This window comes from Lagopus leucura, unplaced genomic scaffold (assembly GCF_019238085.1).
Source record: "Lagopus leucura isolate 7727_CA_CO unplaced genomic scaffold, USGS_WTPT01 Super-Scaffold_100008, whole genome shotgun sequence".
In the NCBI taxonomy this organism is placed as follows: domain Eukaryota; kingdom Metazoa; phylum Chordata; class Aves; order Galliformes; family Phasianidae; genus Lagopus; species Lagopus leucura.
The window spans coordinates 33,380,388-33,393,249 of NW_024962265.1; positions in this window are offsets into that span (position 1 = coordinate 33,380,388).

Here is a 12,862-nt window from a genome sequence, read left to right on the forward strand (position 1 = left end):
TGCAATTTTAGCTGTACAAACAAGCACTGAGGAGCTCTTCTGGGCTTTGAATGTGTCCTCTTACTGTAGAGCTGGATGTCCTGTGTGATATGGCAAATACTAGAATACTCATAAATCGTTCATTTAGAAATAGTCTAGCTGGCAACATAAAAAGAAACCTCTCATAAAGTTCATGCAATGATAAAAGTAAATGGGAATTAAATCTACTTGAAGTTGTAGTTCTTTTCTAATAACCCCCATTCATTTTGAAGCAGTGCCTACTGGTAACCAGTGGCAACAATTGAATGCAATTCAGCTAGGAACTGAATGGAGCAAACATAACTGCTGGTCTGATGACATGTTTACAGGCTCTCTACTCCTTTCACTTGGGAACATTGGAATTGCTATAATGGATGAGAAAGACAGGCTATTTTGTGGTTATGCTCTCTGACACAGCCTGCATCACAGCCTTTAGAAAGAAATTTGCTTCTGTACCGGCAAAGAGGCTATGTTGCATCACTGTGCCCCAAATGAGCCTTTATTTGTGGTTTTTAAAACTTTACTGCCTGAATTGTGGTTTCCTGGTTGTAAGTGAGGACTCGGCTTCAACTTTCAGGGTCTGTTCTTTGCTAATACTTCTTCTAGGGAGCAACTGAGTCACTTCTCATTTCCCCTGTACATAACTCTGTTAGTTTCTCTAGGTAGGGAAAAACGCAAAATTTAAGTTCTTTTATTTCAATTTATATTGGCAGCTATTAATTATATTATTATTATTATTAATCTATTATTATTAAGCTATTAATGCACCAATTTCAGTTCAACTTTGGTGTGTCTTTAAATAAATTATGTCTCGGGGTGGCCACATAGGCCATTAATACACACAGTGTGTTTTAATGGGTGGCAAATGGCCCCTGCCGCTCTGTGACTCTCAGGTTGGTCATTTCTGCAAATCTTATTATGTTACGTTTTATAAATCATTTACCTTCACCTCATAATTGTTACAGGAATTGTAGCAGCTAGAGGAAAAAGCTATGGTTCCCCTTGCTGTGTCTGCAGAGGTTATCTGGCTCAGCTCTTACAGCCTGTGCCACTCTATCAGTTGTGCAGCAACCAGCTTGACAGTAAAGATTATCTTTGAAGAGGGAATCTGAAGCATCTTGAATTAGGGAGTGAGTTACTGTCAGAAGAGAGGAAGCTCTAGGAGAAACATTGAGGCTGTGCAAGGCTGCTGTGGAGCCACAGCTAACTGCTTTTGGGGCCTTAAATTCATGTGCACGGCACTGGGGAGCACTGAGATGGGGTGTTCTCTGACACGTCCAGGTTAAAAGCCAGCCACGGAAAGTCATAGAGGCAGCTAACCTGCACCAGTGTTATAAAATCCTTTGGAAGTGGGACATAAAGGATAATTCTCTGCAGAGCTGCTGGTATGGACCACGCAAGCTGGGCTTAGACACAGTGGAGCATCAAGTCTTTAGAAACATCCCTAAATCTGCTCTGATGTGCATTTCTGGATGTCGGTGTAATCGCTAGTGTTAATGAAGACTGTGTTTGTGTACTGCAAACAGAAGTGTTGATTACTAAGATGAAAAGCTCACTTCCTTTTTTTCTTTTTTTCCTCTTTTGCCTTTTTCTTTCTCTGATGCTAGTTTCCTGATGCAAAGCAAGGCTTGTAGAAAGAATCTGTCTGCCTGGTGCAGGACTAGCTGGAGAAGGTTGCCCTCAGCTGCATCCAGTTGAGTTTATAGAATTAATCCGTAATGGTGGGACCACACGACCATTCTGGGCAACCTCTTCCAGTGCTTGACCACACACCTTAAAATAAGTAAATAAATATTTAAAAAAATTATTTCCATTTGTACCAATTGCCCCTTGTCCTGTCACTGGGAACCACCAAGAAGAGGCTGGTTCTGTCTTTTTTCCTCCCTCCAGCAAGTGTTTATATACATAGATGAGATCCACCCCAAGATCTCTTGCCTCTCTGCTAACCTGCCCCAGCTCTCTCAGCCTCACCCGCTATGTGTCCAAACCCATAATCATCTTTGTGGTGCTTTGGGCTACCTCCATTATATTTGTATTTCTCATGTACGGGGAGCCTGGGACTTGAACCAGCACTCCAGGTGCATCTCAGCAGTGTTGCGAAGACAGGACGGATTATGTCCTATGATCTGCAGGCAGTGCTCTCCGTAACAGAGCCCAAGACAAGTTGGCCTTCTGTGGCCCAAGGCCCACTGCTTACTCATGGCCAATTTGATGCCCAGCAGGAACAACACATCCTTTCTTGACATGCTTTTCTTTACGTGTCTGGAAGTGAAAACTGACTGTTCTGTCCAGAATTAAATTCATGGGCAAGTAATGGCAAAACTGAAAGAATCATTTTCCATGCAAAAATCAGATAGCTCTTTATTCCTTAATGTAATGGAAATATTGATTAGCAGAGCTACTACTACAATTTCCTTGCTCGGTTTCTCCCTGCAGTATGGCAAAATCACTTCAGAATGCTATTGTTTAGAATTCAGACAGCTGGTTGAGAGGAATTTATCAAATTCCATGTTTAAGTGAATTATGAATGTAGGGCCAAGCCTACGTCACTCATAAGAGATATTGCCATACCTGCTAAGTCAGTCATACCTGCTGCTTATTTAATATCAACATTTAAAGGAAAAGATATGCTGGCTTTTAGTGCTTTGTGGACAAAACCTTTTGGTGATAAAATATTGTTTTAAATTGTTAACTGAAATGGTAATGGCTACAAGGGAAATCTTGAGAACGACAAGCGAGGTGAGCGGCTACCAGCCAGATGTGGGTGTTGCTGAAAGAAAGGTTAATTGTGTCACAGCATTGCTAATGGTTGAGAGACAGTTATCATGTTATCACGTGTTTAATTGCACAGAGGCTCTTGGAATGCTAGAAGAGATGTGATGTTTTTGTCTTACTGCTTCCGCTGGAAAAACTGGAAATCCAGAATAATCTTTGAAAGCTCTTTATAGCAAGGAGGAAGTAAAACAACATCTATCTCTTAATTATTACCTGTGGAGAATACATTTTCATATATTTTTATACATTACAAAAAGGTTTAGTGTTTCCAGAGGACTTTAAGTTCCAGGAAAAAAGTTGCAGCTGGTGGTGAGAGAGCTTCACCTTCATGCTGTGGAGCTTAAATCTGGCTTTGCTCCTTGCCTGATTCAGACATTAGCATTAACATTGGACCAGGGGCCTAAACAGGAGGTTGTAGATTATGCTGATGGGAGTCTCCCCTAGGGTGCCTTACAGGAGCTCTCTTTAAATGTCCTTATTTAAATACCAAATACTGGGTATACAGGAGCTGGGACATGAACTTCTTCTCTGAATACCCCAGGGGTGATCTCTCTTCTGTCAGGTGAGTACTGAGTGCTCCTGAAGGGGTAGAACAGCTAAAAACAGAGAGAAAACTAAACATCAGATGTGTGAAGGAGGCTCTGTTTTGGGATGGAGTATGGTCCACCCTTCCCATTGGAAACTAGGACCACTGGTGTTCAGCAGACCCAGTTGGCTTAAAATTAAGTGCATTTTCTTTAGAAATTGGAACACAGGTTGACTCTAGAGGAAAAAGAGTTTCGAGACAAATGGTCCACAAACAAATCGGTGGCCCCTTACATTGAACTGCTTGGCCCACTACCCGTTTTGAGAAGAACTGCAAACCTTGGAGGTAAATGATCATTCAGTGGGTGCCTGACAGCTGTAGATTACAGCCCCACTGTCATCAACTCTGCAGTGTGCTCAACTTGTGCCTCACAAGTCCAGCAGAGAAGCTGACAGCATATCCACTGCCCAGCTAACTGCTTGCATGTGATGTAAATTACCAGAAAGCTTTAGAATTAGAGGTAAACAACAGAGAGGATTGAGTATTTGATTACAAAATTGAAGGTAGTTACAAAAAGGTACAACATAAAAATCCATTACTGGTATTTATCTTCTGCTTTCAGATTCAGCTCTTACCTTTGAGGATATAGATTAGTATTTGCTGCCAGGCTCTATATTTTGTTATTGTCACTTTTTTTATGCTGAGTGTAAATAAACCTCAACACAGACTCTGTCACCCTCAGTGTGTCTCATTCTCCTGAATTTGAACGTAGCACTGTGCTGCAACCTGCTCATTTTTTTCTGCCCTGCTGCTGAGCTCAGAGATGTCTCTGTGTGCTGCTCCTGTGTGTCCCCGTGGGGAGAACCACACGTGCCTTCCTTGTAGGTGCTGCCTGGGCACAGCTGGCTCCTGAAGCAGGAAGTGAGGGAGGGCTTCCAGCCACTTCTGCTTTGCTGCAGAACAGCACTTCAGCAATTGAGCTTGAGGTACTGGTTGGTATGCAGACTGATGCACGAGCACTGGGGCATTCACTGCCCTTTTTGCAGAGACAAAGTGGAACATCATTTCTGACACTGCTGTTTGTGTCTATGTTTGGCCAGAAGGATGTTCTCTACAGCTGTGGGGACTCCGTGGCATTTTGTCTGAAATAATCCCCCACCTTCTCTTTACCAGCCAGGCACAGAGGCCACATGGGCACTGCACATTGTCACTTGCACATGGAGATGACGACTGTCAGAAAAAGAGAAGTGCAGGCTGGTCCAAATTGGTATTGCTTGACTTCTTTCCAGATTAACCAAAGTCTTTGAATTGCGATGACATTATAACTTGCAATTTCCTCTGTAAGACAACGTAAGTTGTTACAACTGTCACTTTTCTAAATACCTTCCTTCTAAATTTTCACCGGCACAGAATGTAGTCGTGTTCCTCTGGCTGAGCTTGAGCCTGTTATGATTGCCTCTATGCCACGAATGAGATGTGTGATTTATTATCATGCACTTCTTCCTTAGTTCTTCATAATGAAAAAATCATTTGTAGATGTGCATTTTGTAGAAAGAATGAAAATATTGTAGAAGTAGAGAATATGGCTTTTATCTGTCATGAAGGATGGTAACAAATATGCCTGAAGTGGGACCTGAACCAAACCCCTCTATCTGATCAGATGCTGAACAATTAAAAGCTTCCTGGGCTTTTGCATGAGCTTATTTGGCTGTAGACAAAGCCATAAGGATCCTGCACTGCAGCAGACATAACACAGCAGAATATACTTGAAGTTTTCAGTTGTGGGCATAAATAGCTGCAATAAAACACAAATGATAGTCCTCACTGGAATCCAGGCTTTCAAAGAAGCTGAGTCAATATTTCTTCTTGATGTTTTATTTTGAGATTTTGGTCAATAGCTTTGGTGCATTAGAATTATAGAGAAAATAGAACTTGTTCTACCACAAATGAAGAAAAATTCATTCAGATACGCTACTGTATTTGTGGACAGCTGCAGTGTGCTTTACATGAAAGCATTGAGAGTTAATTTTCTTCTTCCCAAAAGTGCAAATTTCTTATTTTATGAAAATTAGTTCATTGATTTTCACTGACATCAGAGTAATGCAATATTTCAATGTATGTCAAACTGAATTAGGGATTTGTTGGCTCATAGAATAAAAGTAACATTTGATTTAGAAAATTTGAATAGGCAAGACTTTACGTTGCCAAACCAACATCTCCTTTTTGATCAAGGCATATGATAAATTCTTCTATCACTTCTAAAATAATAACTTGAAATGTTCTGGCTGAAGTGAAATTACTGAAGGAAAAAAAATAGAAAAATCAGCCCTTGTTGTTTTGTGGCACAAATGAAATGGAGGATATATTTATGATGTGTCTGTACTTTACCTGTCCAAGAAGTGTGTAGCTACTGCCTCCCTTAACCTGTTGGAGAACAGCCTGATGCAAGATGACAAATGCAGGATGAAGGCCTTCAAATGTGAGAGATGTCCAAATCAATCACCAGTGGGATGGGGATCGAGCTCTAAAAAGAGCACTCACTGTTAAACCCAAAGCACCCATCAATTCTGTCTTTCAGAGACAGGATGTAGGAAATAACAGGATGCACCCCATGACACCACGACTCATAATCATCTCTGGCATCAACGGGTTAAATCATGCTCTTGGGTTATATCTTTGTGTCTATTTCATCAACTCAATTTCTGCTGATACTTTTACTTCTCAAATTGCAAGTGTTCCTCATTGAAGATACTAGTTAATTAAAGGGAGTGCACTGTATAGATCAAGCAGGAAAAAATATTGCCTCTGCATTCTTGTCATTAAAAAGGAGCAATTCCTTTGCAGAGCAGTGCAGAATGAGTGAACCCTGTGAAATGACAGCATATATGAATATGAAGCTGGAAGTGCTGCCTGTTTACAACTTGCCTTTGCCCCTGTGCATGCACCGTGTTTTTCTTACTATCTAGCGAGAACAACGCTGTCTTGTTCTGTCCTGTTACTTGTTTTTTCATGGCTTCTTCAAGTTATTGGGCTTTTCCTATGTGTCTGATCCTTCTGCAAGTTTTCCTGTGGCCCTCCTAATTAGAGGTGGGTAGAGATGGTGGGTTAAGAGGCAGCAGCAGCAGCAGCACTAGTTAGTATGGGATACCAGCTAGCATTACGTACTTCTTGTCTCTGCGGTGTTCTGGTGCTGTGTAATGTGGGAATTTCTCTGATGCTGCCACTCTATAGCCCACAGTTTTAAAACAGTTCCTTGATTTGGGTCTTTACAGAACACACAACTGAAATATTTTGCGGTTATTTTATTTTACAAAAACTTTAAAGGGCTCTGAAGACATTTTGTGTGCTGTAAACCAGCAGGAGTCCTCCAGCTGTTCTGGAAAACCCAGGCCTTGTCATCAAGACCTGAGAAAATTCCTTTGCATTCGTTTTTTTTGTATTCTTGTGACACGTAATTGCTAGTTCTCTCCTTCTTTTGATCTCTTTGAAGAAAAAAAAAAAGGTCAAGAAAATATCTTAGAATTGACTGAGAATTTGTTAGTTAGGATTTTACTCCCTCAGCTTCCCCTGGTGGCTGTGAATGAATTTTCCACCTCCCTGCGCAGTCTGCTAATCTGCCGTTATTTCTGGGCATTTTTTAACAACTCGTTGGCTCATTAAGGAAATTCACCAAGGAGAATAAGCAAACAATGCAGTCCATGTGCTTTCAGGTCCTCAGGCACTGAGCATGCCTGGGAGTGCTTCCTGAACAGACAACAGGGATGAGCCATAAGCATCACCTACACCTTCTCCTGGCCCAATAATGTCACCTCCAGCTTTGCCTGGAACTTCATGCCCCAGTTGAGCTCTGCTTCATTCCTCGTGGCCCCAAGCAGAATGGAGCAGCTGTGTCTGCCTGCTTGGGCTGGTAATTGCTGTGCTGCTCTCAATTTTACTAGAGCTAGGGAAGGAACTCTTTAAAAAGTAGTAGTAGCACAGCATACAGCTCACATATGGGGATCAGGTACTCTGATTGCTCTGGGGTGCTGAGGGTAACTAAAAGGACAAAAGTCTGCTCACTCACGCCTGCTTGCATTTCAGTTCATCCCCAGCATTTAAAGGTCAAGTCCTTTGCCACGTTCGCTGAAAATGGGAAAGTACTTTTGGTTTGGACTCAGGCATTGCTCTAGAATGACTGCCTGAAATTTTTTTCCCTTCTGAGCAACATTTAGTCATTCGTAGCTCATATCTTAAAATGCTATTTATTATGAGTGAAAATATGCAAAATTTCCTTAAGAGCTGACTTACAAATGTTAATACAGGAATAAATGAAGAGTTGATGAATAAATCCTTCAGAAGCAAGCTGCTTTAGAAACACTCCATAAATTTTCCCCATTACCACATTTAAAAAAGCATTTAAAATAATTGTTGGAAGTCACTGAGTGCTGATAACTCTGCTTTATGAATGTGGACTAATGGAGTAACATGATAATTATTTAGCTGCTGTTGCATTTTAATTCAATCACTCTATGGCTGTTACAGTGCAGGGAGGCCTTTGCCTTTTAATTTCCTGAAGGCAAATAAAATCTGCTCGGTGGTTTCAGTCAATAGCCCTTGCAGCAGCTCACAGGATCAGGGGGGAGGAGGAAGCAATAGTGCTAAAGGCTGTAGATGTTTCTGAGGTATTGAAACATGACTGCGGTTGAATTTCAGGTCCAGTCACAGCTGAGGGATCGGGGCACGGCTGTTAGCACAGCCACAAACGGCAAGGCTGGCTGTGCTGCTGGGCCTGTGGGAGTGGGAATGGGAGGAGGCTTGAGGGCCTCTCAGGCCTCCTGCTGACCTGTGGAGGCCTGGCAGCCCACCAGCATTAGCTGGGACGCCTCTGGGCACCCCTCGTCCCTTCCCGGCCCTGCGTGGGTGATTGCTGTGAGCCATGACTAGAAGGCTCAGCTTGTGGTTGCTCTCCAGCACATACTAATGAATGTTACTGAGATGGCTGCATGCCAGCAAGGGCAATTTCAGTGAATTTAAATTTTCTTTTACCTTTGGTATCTTTTTCTCTCAAATCATTGAACTGTGAAGTGACACCACGTCCTGTTTAGAAAATGAGTGAAAGAGATTGTGCCCATCTCAGTGGTGACAGAGAACAGAGCTAACAGCGGTGCAGCCACTCTCCCACACACCTTCCTTCTGCAAAGCCTCTCTCCAGGGACTGGTAACAGGGACACAAACAAAAAACAAAGACAAAAACAAATAAATGAGATGTGCTGCTTGACTGCAGCCACGTTAAACTAGACATTTCTACCTAGCCATTCTGTGAGAGCTCAGCTGTTGTGTTATTTAGTACATACTGACACAATGGACTCTTTGGCACGTTCATGGTCACTAGCTTGAAGCGATGCCACCAAGCATCTAAATGCCTACACCAGGGTGAGCAGAAACCTCCGTGGCAGTTACAGCACCAGTGCTCTCAGAGATAACATATTCACCTGATTGCCACTCCTGTAATTTTCTTTTTTCCATTAATTAAGCTGATACATGGCCAAGACACAGACATCTCAACTGACCACGACCTCAGCTGAGACGCTACTTGCTTTATACCACAAAATATGCTTCTTTCTTTACATATTCTTTGTATTTTTTTACTACCATAAATTGTTTATCTGCTTAACATGCTGAAATAATTCCATTAATGTATACGATCTGTGGAGCAATAATGAGAGGTATTAAAATGTCATTAAAATGTCAAACTCACAGGAGTCAGATGCAATCTTCTGTGAAGGCAGTCTCATAATATCTCAAGTAACAACACAAAAATAAATGTAACTGAAGAGTCATTACGAGCTCCTGAAAGCCTGAAGAAAGGACAGTCGAACTTAAAACATTTCAGCTTGTAAGTGGTCGCACAGCTGAGTCTGTACCATTGGACCTCAGATGACTGAAAACACTTTGCAAGATCACTGTTAAACCAGTCATTACAAAAGAACTGTTGTAAAGACCACCATAATTGAATGCAATCACTGAGATGCTCAGCTAGCTCTGAATAACAGTTTTTAAGAACTTCCACACCAGTGTAAAGCACAGTTTCTCTACTTCTAGAGTTTTACATTTTTCTTGTCACCTACTGCTATGGGTCTGGTGTACCCTGTGGTTTTGTTTGCAATTCTTACAGCAAACTGGGTCTAGAAATGAAGTTGTTGAAAGGTTGTTAACCTGTTTCTCATTTTGTTCTAACAATCCTGAAAGATGTTTTCATGTGCTCTCATTAAAGCTTTTATACCAAGATAAGTGTATTGAAAAATCCATGTCCTCCAATGCAAAGCTAGTTGACTAACTCTGCATTTGCCCATAACAAGCTGTGCTAATCCCTGCATAGCTAATCCCTGATTCATCACCATCACACATATTCCAAGAGCTGGGGTGTAGTGCCCCATCTCTTCAATGGAAAGTGTTTTATGAATCAATATCAAGATGAATTTTAAGAGCACTTTGATGTAGCAGTTAGATTTTTACTCTCAAACAGAATTTTGTTGGTATTCACAAAACTACATTTTTTGTAGCATGAAGTGGAAAATTTTAAGAGGAAAAATGAGAATTTTCTAAGTAAGATGGGTAACACTTAAAAAAAAAAGAGAAATGAGAGGTCAGGAAAACCTAACACCTTCTGAAAACATTGCAAGTGATTGTGTTGCAGTAATGTCTTGCTGCTCTACATGAGCACAACTGAAATATCTTGGCAGAGGCTTTCTCAACATCATTCTGAGTGCCAAGTGAAACTACTACCTGCTGACAGTTCTACGGATGTTTTACTCGTGCAGTGACCTGACCTCATCAGTGCTGTCTGCTAGATACCTGTTGAGAAGCACCTCCTCATGCCATGTGGAGACAACATAATTTGCCAGTGGCAATGTGAAGAGCCCTGCGGGTCCTTCCTCACCTCTTTATGTGCAAGTGGGGCCACTCATGTGGCTGGAGCACTTAGGAAGTTCCACAAGTGCTAATGGTTGAGGTGCAGTGCCTGCAGTGCCTTTGTGATCCTGGAGCTGACGTGTGGCTGGTCCGCTGCCAGCTGGACTGCTCTGAGCCGTTTTCCACCTGCCACCAGACCCAACTGGCACAGAGCTGGTCTTTGAGCGTTCATCATTGTGATCATCCTTGCTTTGGAGTGATGACGCTTTTTACTGTTGACTTTAACCAGCTGGGAGTGAAGCTCTCTTCTGATTTGCATTTAATCAAGGGTATTTTTCTCCTTTCCTTTTTCAGCTTTGCTACGCAGCTTGTTTCTCTTCTGTGGATATTAAAAATATGTAATAAAAGGGATCTGTTAGTGTTCCACACTCTAAAAATCAGGGCTTGTTTTTCCCTGGGAGCAATTTCTGAATTTTGTTTTCCTGACAGTGTCAGTAGGTTTTGCAAAGCCAATAATCATGAAATGTCAGCATTGCTAAATGAGGACAATAAATTTTCAAACAGTTTCATAACATGATTTTACCAGACATCAAAAAGGTCAGGCATGAACTGTAAATAAATTCCCATCTTGCAGCTATAAGCCCCTTTAGTTAGAGAGTAAATTATCTTTGAGATAAGCAGTCAAGCAGTTATTCCCCTGTTTTACAATGGCCCCATATTTTGCTAGGTAGGTAGCTGGGCTCTCCTGCAAAGATAGATGGGCCCTGTTAAATTACAAAAACCCCTTTGCTGTAGAAAGGAGTAAGAAAAAAATAAAATTTAGAAAGAATTTTGTACCAAATGTACGTTACATGGTTAGGCACCCACTTAGAGGGATTTTTTGGTGCTCACTGGGACGTGAGGTAACAAAAGACACCTCTAAGCTAAGGGGTGAAGAGCAAACCTTTCCTCCCCTTTCTTGTTGGTGCCGTGGTGAATATGAATTCTCTGGTTTCCTCTCTGGAAACCTGCTAGATTTGCGCTTGCATTTTTGTCAGAAGTAGGATGCAGAGGAGGAGTGACAGTACTGGAATAGGAAGAAGGGTCCACAACCTGCCTCAGTGTCCAAAGAGGCACATGGCAGAAATCATACCCACATCCACCTTCTCCACCACGTCTCTCTGATAGACTGAAGGAATGAGAGGAGTCTCACAATGCCTGCAGGGCAATTCAAGTCCAGAATCTCCTTTTTGGCAAAGAGAGGGCCTGGCTTTCAGTTGAACTCTCCATGCCATCTCAGCATGTGCAGGGAACAAATCACTTAGAACATCTCAGCAGGAGGCACCATATATTCAATAGCAGTTTTGGAAACTTGGTAGGATTTCCCCCATGCAGAAGTGATTTAAGCAGTTCTGCACTTTGTCCTCTCAAAGTAGGGACCAGTAAAATCTCACTTTGAATGTAGCCTGCAACTCGCCGTGGGAAGCTAGGGTTGCAGCGGCTTTTTCCCTGGCCTTAGAGGAGATCCGTTTGCTTGACTTCTGTGAAGTACCTGTCTGTCCTGTGGTGACTGCTGGTCAGGCTTGCTTGATGGGAAACTGTCTGCAGTTCATATTTCTGCACGGTGAGATTAAACTCATGACTCTTCTGCATGACTTCAGCTCATACTTCAATAAGAAGAAAAAATACCCATGTAATAGGTGATTTACCATTATAATTCTGTCTGAAAGTCAACTGTTAAACAATAGTGGGTTACAAGTTGTAAGTATTTCACCTTTTTATTTTTAAATATCATTGGAAGCCTTGACAAACAGTTGGAGATGATAGGAAGATGGAAGGAAATTCACACCAGAATGTTGCCTGACACCTGTATAACCCAGTGTATGGTAAATGCACAGGGACATCAGTACATTTGACTTCATGCCAAAGGAGCAAGAGAGCTGAAGTATTCAGACATGTCTGTGTGGATGGGTTCAACTCACTGCAGACGTCTTTACACCCCATGTACTGTGGTACTTCTTAATAACACCCATATTCAAGCCTTCGTATACTGGAGCTGTGGGACTCTACTTTTGTGTTATGCAATCTTTTGTCTTCTACTTGGGTAGCCCAGAAAAGATTGAGGTCTTCCTGCACTTCAACAAAACCACTACAAAATGAAATCCTCAGTCTGATTTAGGACAGAAAAAAGAGATACTGTCCTATTTTACATGTCATTTACGCGACTGTCATTTCCTGTTGGATTTAAATGACCTTCATGAGAAAGAGGAGTCAGAGGAGAGGAGGTCTTGGAGAAACAAAATCATCCTAGCACCACCAGGTTCTCTCCTGGTGATCAGTACTGCAGGGGGAAGAAGCGATTTTCTGGAGAGTAAAGGAAGAAGTGAACAGAATGGGAATTTAGATGAGGAAAGAAATGAAAGGAAAATAGTCATGGAAAGACTTGGAAAAGCAAGAAGAGAGGCAGGAAGTTAAGAAAAGATGAGCTGATTTAAAAATGAAAGGATGGGATAGAGCAACGGAGGAAGACATTAGTAATAAAACAGTTCCTTCCCAGAGCAGTAGAGCCACGCTCACCAGCTGTCCCTGCCTCTGTGCATGGCGCTGAGGCACCTGCAAAGGTCTGAGTCAGGGTCCCAGGCCTTGGGCTGCCACAGCCGCCGTGTCCCACAT